Source organism: Doryrhamphus excisus, linkage group LG9 (assembly GCF_037039965.1).
Source record: "Doryrhamphus excisus strain RoL-2023G ecotype Guam linkage group LG9, RoL_Dexc_Guam_v1.1, whole genome shotgun sequence".
Taxonomy (NCBI): domain Eukaryota; kingdom Metazoa; phylum Chordata; class Actinopteri; order Syngnathiformes; family Syngnathidae; genus Doryrhamphus; species Doryrhamphus excisus.
The window spans coordinates 6,023,810-6,038,899 of NC_136365.1; the positions used below are offsets into that span (position 1 = coordinate 6,023,810).

The window sequence follows — 15,090 nt, forward strand, 5'->3', positions numbered from 1 at the left end:
ACCATCATTAGCCAACAAAACAAATAAACAGAACAGATCTTATCAAGCAGCTTGGTGTAATTACTGCTGGGATGTAAGAAACCTGGGAATATGGGCATTGCCTTTATTGCATTATTTTCCTTATTTTGGCTATGGTCACCAAAACAATGCATTTTTTTTCTGAATGACAGTAATATGGGAATACAGTAATCATGAAATCATGAAAAAAACACCCATATACTCACCTTTACTTGCATATTTCTCAATATAGTAGCTATATTTGACATACATTTGGTTGTTATTATTGCGATTAAGTTAAGTAATGTGTTTGTTCTGGGTTTGTGTTGCTGAAGAGACCGGAAGGTCAGTTGAAAGTTGATTATATAGACAAAAGTAAACAAATACAACAACAAAATAAAGTGCAGTGATCTTACTGGGTGCCAGGCCCATACACCAGCCACAAAAACAAGATATGCACACATATCAGCTTTAGTGTTGGAAAACAGTGATGGGCATTGTTGCCTCTTTTCTGATATGTTTAGGATCCAACCATACCTTCTTATTAGTTTGATCCATCTCTGGCAGGGGTCTCAAATCCAATTTACCAGGGGGCCGCTGGAGGCTGGGAATGTACGGATACCTCATGATACGACATAATAATACAATAATAACAATAATATATTGATAGAAAGAAATAATTTCATAGTTTACATTTTGCTGCATTTAACTGGGATAGGCTCCAGCTTACCCATGACCCTAATGAAGACGAATTTTTTTACTAAAGTTTTTAAGTGAGTCAATCACTGAGTTTAGTGTAGGCTTATGTGTGTATCTTACGAGTAACACTGGCTTGTCTCATAACAGGCGGGCCGCAAAATGTTATCACATGGCCCGCGGCCCATGAGTTTGAGACCCCCTGATTCATGGTCTAACCCTAACTGATTAAGCTATGAAACAAAAAACTTAAGTTGAATCAACATGAAAGAACATGATCATGATTGCTTTTTTGTCTACATTTATTGTTTTATTGAAGCTATTTGACAAACATTAATATATATTTTTTTACTTTACTAACTAGTATTTCTGCACTTTTTTTGCTCTGTCAGTTCAAATCTTTGATTTTTCTCAATAAAGAGGGGGAAATTAAAAATGTGTAACACTACAGTATGCACATCTGATGGCATTAATAACTAGTGTTCAATCTGAATGCGTCTTCCGAATGCCTTATATTATTTCACTTCATTTAGCCATTGTTATGCTTGAAAATGCGTAAATTCTGAAAAAAAGGTGCAATTTGCTTAACTATCCTATGCATATACAGTATATATTACTTTTATTAATGGGCCCTATTAAACCACGAAACAGCTGCAAAAGTCAACTGCAATGTGATAAGGGCCAACTCTTGTGATCTTTGTAAACATATACACTCATTATTCCATGTTATAATGCAGCCAAAATAGACAAAATCAGCTTTTGTTTTATAATATATGCGATCTACTTTGTGTGGTAAACTCCTTAATGTATCCCAAATCCCCCGACTCAGCAACGACTCCATTCGCGGACAGCCCTCAGACACAGGAAGTGCCTCAGCACATCCTCCTGATATTAAATTTGAACTGTTATCTAATACATCCCTCCGGTGAAGGGATCGGCATCGTTTTTCCATTCGCATCCATCCGAATGTCTCCACTAAAACGACGAGACACCCTAACAAAACTGCCCCCCACTTCCCCATGCCTCCCACATGCTTTAATAGATTATTGAAAATAACACGGTTGTCTCTCAGAGTTACAGACTCCGTCTCCAGCTTGGACATCAATAAAGTGCGGCGGCGGGTTTTCTAGCTTCAAAAGGGAGGTTGTGTTCATTGGTGTAAATAAATCACAGCTAATGTGTATTGGAGAACAAGAAATTGAAGACAGAACAAACAAGGCGCAAAGCAAATTCCTCTCCATCTGCTCCGACTCTTTGGCGCTTCCTCCAAAATGCTAAATGCTCAATTAAAGTCTTGCTTTTATGTGAGGCGTGTAAGAGCACCGAGAGAGTTTAGATGCTTCTCCTCATCAATTGACTTCATTATATAAATGCAATTGGCCTTCAGTTGTTGTGCTGCAGTCGCTCTTCAGGTTCAGTAATGTTTGTGTGTGTGTGTGTGTGTGTGTGTACAAACCATTTAGGCATCTGCTTTTTTTGACAGACATAATAAGGTGGTGTTGATGCCAAGTTAAAAGGCACCAAAATGCAGGATTATAACATAATCTGACATTTCTTGGCTGATATGATGATTCACCGATTAGAAACCAGTCTGCCATGCCAGCATGTGTGTGTCTTAGAACAAGAGACAGGATGGATGATAATGTATTTGTGCAATTGTGTGTGTTCATATGTGTGTGTGTGTGTTGGTGGGGATTTATTTGCAGGCAAGCTTAACGTATGCTGCCTGCTCGACTACATGAAAGAGAACAATCATCCGAATGAGAATTGCAAAGCCGCATATTTCAAACTGTCAACCGCTGTATTGGCATCCACACACACACACACACACACACACACACCATCACTCTCACATGCAACGGCACAGCATGGCAGTTTGCGATAAGCTTGCTCGCTCTCTCCAGACGGGCTGCAGCCACACAAGCAGTGCAGGTTCGCTTTAAAAAATTTGTCTGCACTTTCTGGAGTGTGCTGATATGTTTGCTCTTCTGTGTTGTGTTTTGTTGTGTGGTGTCGTGTGTGTGTGCAAGCATGCCGGCTGTGCTCTTACACCCTTTAGCCTCTTCTCTGCGGTGCTGGGTGACAGCCAGCAAAATGGTGGCGCTCATTGTGATTGTGGCTGCCATTGATTTGCCCAGCAGGTCTCTGTGCTGGAGTGTGTGTGGTGCAGGCACTGACTGCTCTCTTTTTTTTTTTAAATAGGGCTGTCTTCATCGAAGGATTTTAATTGTCAATCATTAGATTGAGTCCATATTTGACTAATATGTCAAGGTTTAGATTTTGTGCAACAAAAAGCAATAGAAAAAATTCATGGAACACGGTTGCTGTTGGCACACATCAGGAAAGTGCACATAGAATAAGAACAACATGACTTAAATCCGAATCAAAATCACGTTTATAGTTTTAGGTATAGTTTAAACAAGTTTAACCGCATCCATTCCTCCACAAGTTACCCACAGTGAAACGGTAGGACAAAGTACCAGATACAGTGACCCTTGAACAGACTTGCATGTCCATGATTCGTCAGTTTCAATTGCAATGGGCGGAGCATGTTACAAGGATGCCAGATGCCAGATGAGATGATTCCCAAGAGTTGCATATCGGAGTGTTTCAAGGATACCCTAAAAGTCTCCCTGAAAGACTTTGGTATGGACAACAAATTCTGGGAGAATCTTTCCCAGGATCAAAAATATGGCACAAAGCAATCAGAAAAGAAGCAATTTTCTGTGAGGCACAGCGTCTCAAATCTTACAAAGTTACTCTCGTGCCATCGAAAATTTACCATCAAATGCTGATGCTGCACTTTCTTGCCCCGACTGCACACGGACCTTCCAGGAATTGGATTCACCTCATCAGCCATCTCCGCATTACGATCTTTTATTAAGGTATTAAGGTCTTCTTCCAGCAGGAAGGACAAAGAAGCAGTTGACACTAAATGAGGAATTTTATTCTGTTGGTTTGGAGCAACGAAACGTAACAAAAAGTAAATAAAAAGTATAAGATATAAATAGTATCTATAATATAAAATATTAAAATGGCAGTATAGCAGTTCAAAACAGCACTAGAAGAACTATTGATGGAGTGAAATAGAACCATCGAATTACAGTATAGCATTATTTACAGGAATACTGAGAGTGTAATTATATTTGGATATTTACAATTGTACATGAGCATGTGCATTAATGAACATGTTATATAACATTTGGAGTTCATGCAAGGGTGAGGGGTCAGTGGGGGTCCAGGGCCTTGTCATGGGGCTGGTGAGAGATGGAAAGAGGATCTGGTCCTGATAGCCGAAGCCATAGACTCCTGCTGTAGGGCAGTGATTGGAAAAGTATGTGACTGTGGTTGGAAGAGTCAGCCACGATCTTACCGACACGCTTCAGAGTCCTGCAGGCATACAGGTCCTGGATGGAAAGCAGATTGCAGCTGATCACCTTCCCTGTGGAGCGGATGATACCATGTAGTCTGCCCTTGTCTTTGGCAGTAGCTGCAGCAAACCAGATGGTGATGGGGAGGTTAGTGAGGATGGAGGAGGTGATGGAACGTCTGAACGTCTTCAACCACCAGAGGAACTACATCCCCTGTGGGGCTTTTTTGTTGAGGGAGTTGATGTTCTGCTCCCACTTGAGGTCCTGGGTGATGATCAGAATGACTCAACATTGACCACTAGAGAGTCTGTCAGTGTGATGGAGGTTAGTGGGACTGTGGTCCTCCTGAAGTCAAAAAAGCTTTGACCTCCAAGTTGTTCAACCTGTTCAATCAGATAATCTGTCTTCAACTTGTAGACCAGGGGTGTCAAGCTCAATTTACCTGGGGGCCACTGGAGCTAGGGTCTGGGCAAGGATGGGCCGCATCAAAAAAAAAACGCATTTATTAAAAACAGAAAAATATACAAACTTTTTCAGTGCTTTGGTTCCGATTTTCTACAATAAAAGCTCTGATAAAACATTCCACTGTTCTCAAATATCTTAATTTTTATTTTTCTGCACAAAATAAGATGAAAATAAATAAACAAATCAAGAATAAAGAAAATCAATCAATCAGTAATAAATAAATATCATAATAATAATAAAACGGCAAATAATAAAAACTTAAGAAACCAGATATAGTTGGTGGGTAGACAAATTATTTTTTTCAGATTAAAATGAACAAAGCATTATTAGAGCCCTGTAGACATGACAAAACACAACTATAGTCACATTTATACTCTTTTTATTTACAACATATTTCGCAACTGCAGGGTCTTGAGACACATGCTAACTCGCAAACTAGAGAGCTCGCGACCTAAACGGTAGCCTTCGAGTTATTTCCTTTAAACTTAAATAGCCAAAAACTTACCACTTCGACACGGATAGGGAGGATAACTATTAACAGTTATTTAACCTTTAACATGAACATTAATCATAACGTAATAATTTTTTTCTGGGTACATGATACCATACAGCATCCATATCAAACTTGCGTGGGCCGCACTAACATTAAACTTTCATATCAAGGCGGGGGCCTCAAACTAGTGTCCTGCGGGCCGCATTCGGCCCGCGGGCCGCGTGTTTGAGACCCCTGCTGTAGACGAACTTGTCTCCCTCAGTGATAAGCCCAATGAAGGTCGTCGTGTCATTCACGAACCTCAGGAGCTTGACAGAGAAGTGAGTGGACATGCAACTGCTGGTGTACACAACAACTAGCCAAAACCTTCTGTTAGCAGCATTGCATTGAAATTCTACTTACTGCTATTGGCATCCTACATACACACCCTGCAAAATCAAAAAGGAAAAAAAAAAAAGGAAATCCAAGCCTAATCAAGGTTTATTGTGGTGAATTGGACCTGGTGAAAACTTTGACAATGTAAATCCATAGCAGGGGGTTTAACGTCCAAAGTACCCCATAATGTTGAGACCTGTATCCTAAAAGCCACAGCCACCGAAAGCTTCCTCAAGAATGACTATTTCTTCATATTTTTTTTTCCGCGTTTCATTTTATCCTTCACTTCTTTTTTTTTTCACGCTGCCTTAGACGAGCTTTGAAAAACAAACAAAAGGGGAGCTAGCATTGGACTATAAATAATGCAAAGACACAGATTGGGGTCAAATGCTTTGGATTCCACAAAGCATACCCCCTCTGACTGAAGTGCACACACACACACATTCTCATTATTCACTGTTTTCTTTTCCATATCAGAGATATGCATTCCCCAGCGAGCAATCAGTGTGATGAAGTCTGGTATGCGGTTTCGTGTGCACACTCTTTCTGCAAGAGGGTGTTTCCTGCATCCATCTCAATTGCTAACAAAGCTTTGGGAAACATTAAATCTCTTCAACTCTCCTTTTCCGCCATCATCCATTCCAAAACTGCGACAAGGACAAGTTAGCCATCTTTTCTCGACGTAGCTCCGATCCATCTTTAACCTGCTGACGGTTTGTGATAAATTAGTTTTCCTGTTATGATGTATGGGCCTATCAGACTTTGAGGAAATGACAGATACATCATTAGGTCTCTTTATGATCCATGAATCTTTGTTTGTACGATGCAAAAATATATGTATGCTACAAACACAGTTACACGTATACTGTAACTGTAAGGATTTTTTGGTCCGTGTAAATAAGGGAACCTTCTAAATACGGTGCTCTTTACTGTATATGTGCACAGAGTACCAAAATCTGTAAAAGCGTTAAACCAATCAGAGAACATGATATATCAAAGTGCCTTTCAAAGCATTTTTGTTAATGTCTTATAGTTGTATTTTTGTTCATTTTATGCTTAATTTAAGCCCAGCATGCATAAAATTTGCTAGGCATTCATATTTACTAATGATAGTCGGTATTCGAGCACAAAACGCAAATTAGGATATTTTGAAGCCATGAAATTCAAAGCACAATGTGACAAAGGATGGCGATACGGCCTACTCTGTGACTTATTATTTTCTCACATACGTACATCTAAAACAGAGCATCCATGTTCTAGTAACGGATATCATCTACTGTCTTGTTATTCCCAAATTACATGTAATAAGTGGGGCTGCATTTTCATACAGTTCTGAGACTGATCTACAGTATAGTGGCAATAGAGTCGCATATACATACATATATTAATGATTCATCTGCAGCATATTTATCTTCTTCTCCGTGGCGGTCTACTAATCTTGTGCATGCAATAGATCAAAATTATAGATGGTCATGGTCTAAAAGGCTCTGAATTTTCATATTTCTGCCTTATTTATTTAAAACGACGCCACTATCTGAGACAGACAATTCGGACACATCTAGATTCATATTCATGCATGCATGCTTGTCGGGTCTTTTAAATTAAATTGGTATCTCTTATGACACAGTATACATAAACAGCATCAAATACACAATACAGTAGCTCACTCCTTATATTTCAGCAACCATGTCTATTAAAGTATATCTTCTCAAGGGAAGTGTGCAGCTTGTATTTATTAGACAGAGAAAATGATTCAACACAGCAGAGCCATTACAGGTGGTGCTCGGGTTATGAATGACCTCCGTTCCTAGACTGTGATGTAAGCTTTAGTGTGGATGGAGCGGCATGGCTCAGGTGGTGGCGTCATTGTTCCCCAACCCGAAGGTCGAAGGTTCGGTCCTCGCATGATCATGTGGAAGTATTTTTGTACAACATACTGAACCCCATTTGTTCTTAATAGTGTGTCATCAATACTTGCACACTGGAAGGGGCGTTGCATGGGAGGGAGAGAAAGACTTATTGTGATATATTCTGCAGAAGGTGCTGATGTAGAGTATACCAGACCATTTATAGGCCTTCCTGGAAGGATAACCTCTTCTTCTCCTCCTAGATGTCACGGAATCCATGACCACTGTTGCATTCAATAGCAGTCAATCATGAGACCAAAAGAGGAGCCAATATTAGTGGCAGAGCTTTTGGAGCTTTTTATGATGTTCATTTTTTACTTTGATTTTGATAGTTTTCCTTTTCTTTGGAACACTGCCGCTTGGGAGACATAACAAAGGGCAAAGTGTTATCTTGTTGTGTAGCTGCACAGGCACACACTGTATTATTTTGTATTATTTGTGCACACTGTAACGAGCTCTCGAGCGGATCTTGTGTTTATGGACCAAAATTACATTTTTTAATGAATTTATGGGAGCACATTTTTAGCCGCCAAGGTAATTGTGTGTTGCCGACTGCCCTCTGTCATGAGTGCTGCCATCACTGGGGAGCTCCAGTTCAGTGAGGGAAACTCACTTCTGAGTGAGGGTGTACTCACATCTGTAAGATATGATAGATCTCGGGAAGTATCGTAGATGTTCGTAAGGAGGCAAAATCAATAAATAACCGTTTTTATTAATCCTAACCTTCAAATCACCAACAGTTTCTTCTTGCTACTGTGTTTACCCAGTCAAGCGCATATACTATATTATATGAACAGTACCTGTACAGAGTTTTCATTGAGCCTAAGGGCATTATTCCGTGACCCCAGGCTCCCTAAATCCCCTGCAACTCTGCAGGCATCATGATTGATGACGTCATTAGTGGCATCAGTGAGACGTAAAAACTAGAGCAGGGTTTGATGGACATCCGCTCGACCTCATCCGTTTCCCTTGTGTTTGGGCTCCGCACGACTATAAGCCATTTCTCTTCATACAGGAATGTGTTTTATTTTCCTGCTGTGAGCAACCACCGAAAGGGGAACCTTTTATGTATTTGCCACATATTACATGCCACATATTACAGCGCACACACCCCCAACATTCTCTTCACATCTGTGGACGACAGTACACTGTAAGACAAGTTCTGCACTGCTGTCAAAAGGCATTATAAAATATAGAGAGACGTAAAGGGCTGTTCTCCTCTGAGGACCAGAGATCAAATACACACACACACACACACACACACACGCAGTATACAAGCATACATGCCAAGTGAAGGGCGCAGAGGCACATATGGCCTATACTGTATGCACGCTCTGCATCACCCATCATGCACTAATTGGTCTCTTGAGTTTCCTTCATCTTTAAATTTGCTGACACACACATGATAATGATGATGATGAGATAACTTTAGGAATAAAAAACGTTAAAGTATTTTCAGTTAATAACTACATACCGATGGAGAAGTCTGCACATTTATAGTATATGACATAAACTTCCTTCTTCAGTGACATCACTAAGATGCAGTCCCCCCAGCTGCAAAAAGGGGTGGAGGTGACGCTTATGCTCCAATGTCTGATTTAATTCACCCTGACAACCAAGGACCATTTGGGAGCCCTGTAACCACGGCAACTCCCATCACAACATTCTGGATAGTTAGCCGACAGTGCCGGTCAGGACCTGTGTTCCTTGCATCCATTTTTAATAGCCAGTGTACTTAGTCGCTCTTCCTGAGGCTGTCTCCCAGCGGTCTCATCTCCAAGAAGAAGAGGCAGCTCTTGGTGGAAAAAGCCCCCATTACATATTTATTGTCCATAGTCTTAATTATTGAGCTAGAAGGGATGTGGGTTCTCACTCACTCTTCTTTTCTCTCCCGCTATGTCCTTAAAAGCTATGCCACTCCAGATCCATATAAAGTAACCACCAGTGGAAAAAGTGATGTTCGGTGTGTGCTCCACTCCAAGGAGCTCATGTTATGGAGCGTTTCTCACACACACACACAGCTCAAACATTCCAGCACAGACCAGAAGAATTTGTCTATGTGACAAGGCCCAAGTGATGTTTTCCTTCCTCTCACGATTCCCTAGCGTATAGCTCATTATGACATCATTAGTAAATAGGCCAACTGAACAAAGCCACATTCTGACAGACCATTAACGTATACAGCTATGATGCCGTGTTAGATATTCCATGAGAATTTAAGGGGAAACCAGACTAATATGTAAGCATTATAGTACACAGTGCATAGTATAGTTCGGTATAGTATAGTTCACTTTTCCATAAGAACTAATGGAAAATAGAAATAATGAGTTTGAGGGTCAAACTGTCGCCGTCATAAAACGTTTGCACTGTCCATCCATCCAATTTCTGTAACGCTTATCCTCACAAGGGTCGCAAGGGCATGCTGGAGCCTATCACAGCTGCCTTTTGAGGCGGGGTACACTCTGGACTGGTTGCCAGCCAATCACAGGGCACATATAGACAAACAACCATTCACACTCACATTCATACGTATGGACAAGTTGGAGTCGCTAATTAACCTAAAATGTTTTTGAAATGTGGGAGGAAACCGGAGTACACGGAAAAAAAAAAAAAACACACATGGGGAGAACATGCAAACTCCACACAGAGGGGGAATTTAACCCATGTCTCCTAGCTGTGTGGCCTGCACGTCATACAATTATAAAAATAAGTTAACTGCTCATAGTAAAACATTCACTCAAACACTATGGCGGTTATTGGTTTTTGCAGACTATGCACCCGGTGACTAGGAGACTCATTGGCTACAAAATACAGGCTTGAAATGGAGTATATTCTGTACATTGCAAAGAAAACACTATACTTTTTGCATTAAAAAAACAATAATAAAATTATTATTATAATAAAAATCATTGTAAGCTTTTTGCTTTTTTCCCCTAATAATGTTGAAAATCCTACTTAATTCCCACGAGGACAAGTTAGTTTCAGGTTGACTAGAGTGTGTGAAATAATCCTAACTCTGTTAGCGGATCACATCTTTGCATTTCCCTGCATGTTATTTTGAGTCTTACTCGTGTACTCTCGCTGCGGGGCTGGCCAAAATCAATGTGAGGGAAAAGGTTATGTAACCCCATCCTTCTTTTTCACTCATTGTAACATGACATTGGAGAAGATTGATCAAGAAGTGTATTTTTGGACTCAATTGTTCCCTTTGACCTTCATGGAGGGCGAGTGTTAACATGATGTTGCTTAGCTCCCATTCGTTATGTTTCAGTTGACTTGTCAAATCCACTCCATCTCTACTCCGGATTGTTGCTCTTGTTTTTGGGCAGATGTGTAAACATTCCACTGGTTATTCTGGACTTGCATTAGAGAGATGCTGTGTTGCATTTTGCCCACACCACATGAAACGACTTTAAAGTGGGTACAGATTGAGTGTGGCTCAGTTTTCTGACACAGCTGGTCTCGATGAGGTCTGCTTTGACAATAGAGGCACTTTCTTAACTTGTGGTGCGCTGTGGAATCCAGTGAGAGGATGGTGGCGGAGGGTTCTCCCATCTTCTTGTGAGGCTCATTGAGTCATTGAGATTTGGATGACGTCATTTCTAGTATTTAATAATGTTTAAATGGTTGTTTTTTTTGCAGAAAGGTAAATATGAGGATGTGTGAAGTGGGTTATAAAGCAGCATGTGGGTAAAAGGTTCAGTTATTGAAGAGGTTAGCCTGCTTCCGGGCCCTGGGAAATCCATATTTTATTGGAACGTGGGAGCCACACAGGGCCTGTAAATTATTACTGCTGTATTCCACCTGCTTTGTGGAGGTCAGCCAGCCATCCTCCCATTGGCAAGATGTGTGGACGTGATGGCAGTGGCCCAAAGTAGTACGTGCTGGGTTGAAGCAGTGGCAGTGTCACCATACTGCAAGTTCATCCATCCATGTAATAAAAGTCATTACATAGGTGACTGCCTCAGATGGGCCATTTTCCTCCCAGCACGAAGGGCTCGCCACTGTATTGCAGCTGTGGGCCGGAAGTATCGTGTCAGACCACAATGGGACGCACACATGCATGTAGACACTGACACGTGCAGGTACAAACTGCCGTGCATTGTTGTACATTTTAGCTACTTTTTTAATAGTCACAGCAGGGCTATCCTGGCGAAATTGTTCTGTTGGCCACACTTTTAGAAAGCCTACCTACCAAATAGATTATGTAGAATAGAATATCATGCAGTCTGCTGTTTTTGGAGCGCTCTGCTGCACGGACCTGCTGCACAAACCCTATTCAAAGATCATCTCTATGACAGGAAAGCACTGCTGTTTTTAGGACGATCTGCAAAAATGCCGGTCAAAGATCGTCTGTATGACAGGAGCACTAGTGGTAGTATATGTATACTATGTACTCAAACAGGAAACAAGGCAGAAAAAGTACAAGGGATTAGTCCAAAATGTTTCCATGTGCTGCAAGGACAAAGATTTGGTTTATTATTGGTTATTAGTATGAATATTGTAGCTTCTTCTCTTCTTCTCTTGCCTCATGGCGATCGTCAATCATGCAATCAGGTGCCGTCAAGTGGCTCCTCACCCAGGAACACCAAATAAGGGCACTGAAAAGCGAGAACCAGAGCAGCGACAGAAGGACTGGCACATGTTTGGTAAAACAGGCTCATGACATGAATGTTATTTAAAGAAGCGGCAACCCTAAAATAATGCTGTGAACAATTGCACTTCACTTTTAATTTGACTTTTCTTGGACTTCCTGTGACCAGAAGAGTCTGTCTTGGAGGCGTAATAGAGGTCAGAGTCAAAACGTTTAATAAAAACAAAAAAAAAAGGGTGTCTCAACATGTGACAAAATGCATTATTCCACCGAGTTGATGTTTTCTTTTAGATAGTATTAATTAACTATGAAATGTCGTAAACAAAAGGGCCAACTGTAATGAATTAGCATCTTCTAAAATCTCACTTCTATCTGTCCCTAAAAGATGATATATTTGTAGAAAAGATGACATCTGGTCACTCTAATTTCACAACTATGCTGCTACTTTATATGATAAAATCTATTATTAGGTATAGCGAGAAAACAGTTATCATTCGTCCTTGGAAAAAAACACTTTTTCTTGCCTTAGCAGTTTTGTTCTATTTGCATTAAATAGCATACTCTTTTCCGGACAACCTCCTGTTTCTTTCTTCTTACTCTTGCTTGTCTCTGTCCCTGACATTCCCTCTCACTGCACCCTTCATCTCAGTTTCTTTTTTTTTTTAACCTCTTTGCCACCTCAGCAGGTGCTCGTCCATCATCATCCAAGCCTGGCCCTGTCGTGCCGCTGCTTCTGCCTTAACGGGCCTCATGCAAATGCTCAATTAGCCTTCAATGAGGTCTCCACTGAAAGCTGGGTAAATAGGTAATTACACGTTGTTTTCTGCCTACCTCCTGCTAATTCACTCAACTTTCCTCCACCCCTCTCTCACTCGTGTTCTCTCGTCCCCTTCTTCCATGGATGGCTGGCTGCCAGAGATGACCCAGCGGAGGCCCAGCGTGGGCCTGTTAGTCACAGCTGGCTTAACCCTTGGAGTGGCCGCTTTCAGCATTCTGCCTAGCGCACCGCTTTCGCTTTCTTTAAGCGCTGCACTTTAGATGTAACAGTGGGGACACTTTGTCATTAGAATTGGAAAATTGAAGGCGCCCACGAGCTAAATGCTGATGTAATACAGAGCTGCTAATAGAGAAGGATCGATATGTTCTAAACGCTTAGGACGTGGCAGAATATACGCCAGACAGACAACACGCTAAGGAGTCTGAATTTAGGATTTGTTCTTACCTATTTTGTTTCTTGCATCATCAGAAACCATGTTTGTCCAATCATATCTTTGCCAAGGATGACAATGTTGCATCAACACAGCTCAAAGAATTGGAGTGATATCATACTTTGTGTGTGACTTTTACATCAAGCATATAGGGAGGAAATGAGTAAGGCTGGAAACGGGGAATAGAACAAAGCAAGGAAGAAGAATGCAGAGGAAGTGAAAAGTTGAGTAATGCCAGACAGCCTGAATCCTCTTCTCAATCAATCAAATGTTCCCTTCTTCTCCTCTTATTTTGTCGTATTGATTCGTTGTTTTCACCACAGTGCTGAAAATGCTCAAATGACTTTTGTGAATTTTAGGGGCCCTCATCTCCCAAGTGTTATTTGTTTGGTCTTTTTTTTCCCTCTTAAGGTGTTGTGCATGAGAAAATAGGAGGAATTGCAACATGACACAGATATATTTATATTTAAGTGGTTAGAGCAAGGCCACATAGCTAAGAGACCGGGGTTCGATTACCCACCCTGGCATCTCTGTGTGGAGTTTTCTCACCGTGTGGGTTTTCTCCGGGTACTGCGGTTTCCTCCCACATTCCAAAAACATGCTAGGTTAATTGGCGACTCCAAGTTGTCCATAGGTATGAATGTGAGTGTGAATGGTTGTTTGACTATATGTGCCCTGTGATTGGCTGGCGACCAGCATGCCCACGACCCTGGTGAGGATAAGCGGTACAGAAAATGGATGGATGGATGAATATAATGACAGGCATGTGGAAAGGATAGAAGTTGATTCTTGGGTTGATTTGGGTTCATGGTAATGGGGGGGAAAGGAATCGGAGGAAAAAGAATTATAAATGTTCCAATCAAGGCCTCTATTATATTAAGTGGTCTACCAAAGCAGGTGACCGCCGATGTCTCTAACTAGCTACTCCTGCAGGCAATCAGTAGCTGCAATTGAAGTATCATGAGTGGTCAGCATCCAGCAGCTTGATATACCTTTATAAAGCATGCGCTTTAAAATGCGAGTTGCACGACTGAAACCCATGGTGTTACACTTGCCACACTGTTGTTTACAAAAAAGTTAGTAGCTGTATGAATAGTATGCTTTTTGCAGCTTTTACAATATTGGTTTTGTTTGTGCTGTGCTGTTCAGTATACATTAGTAAATAACGATAGGGTCAGAGGGTGGCACGGTGGACGAGTGGTTAGCGCACAGACCTCACAGCTAGGAGACCAGGGTTCAATTCCACTCTCGGCCATCTCTGTGTGGAGTTTGCATGTTCTCCCCGTGCATGCGTGGGTTTTCTCCGGGTACTCCGGTTTCCTCCCACATTCCAAAAACATGCTAGGTTAATTGGCGACTCCAAATTGTCCATAGGTATGAATGTGAGTGTGAATGGTTGTTTGTCTATATGTGCCCTGTGATTGGCTGGCGACCAGTCCAGGGTGTACCCCGCCTCTCACCTGAAGACAGTTGGGATAGGCTCCAGCATGTAAATGAATATGGTCAGAGCAATCAAATCATTCTGTGTGTCAGTATTTGTTGATCAAATTTAAAATTATGATTCTCCTTTACATTCGGACATACTGTACGTTTGACTGAAGACTTAAAGTATAATGCATGTATGTCCCTCAGCACAGCAAAGCAGTGTATACTGGTTATTTCATGCATGGTTTGCCAATGTATGCAGATCAGGTTCCATTGGGAAAAATTTAGATTTTTTTCTGTTGTCTATAAAATGGATAGATGGATATATTTCAGGCAAATTGCTTTTTGGTGCATGTTTACTGCTCTTTAACATGAATTGATGTAAATAGATGTATATGATATGATATTGTGGCAAAAAGTTTGGGTCTTGGGGGTGAACCAGTTTTAAAATGAGAAAATGGGAAACCAAGTGAGTTATTTTTATTGCTTTTGGGCTCCTTCTACACTAGCAAAATGTGTCGTATATATAACATTGTGGTTTGAAATGATTGATTATTTA

At 41.0% G+C, this 15,090-nt stretch overlaps 1 protein-coding gene across 17 annotated transcripts in view; it reads left to right on the forward strand.

Annotated features, from left to right (window-relative positions):
- LOC131137438 (receptor-type tyrosine-protein phosphatase delta-like) overlaps window positions 1-15,090 on the forward strand; it is a 174,741-nt gene that overhangs the window by 79,676 nt on the left and 79,975 nt on the right. The window lies entirely within an intron of this gene.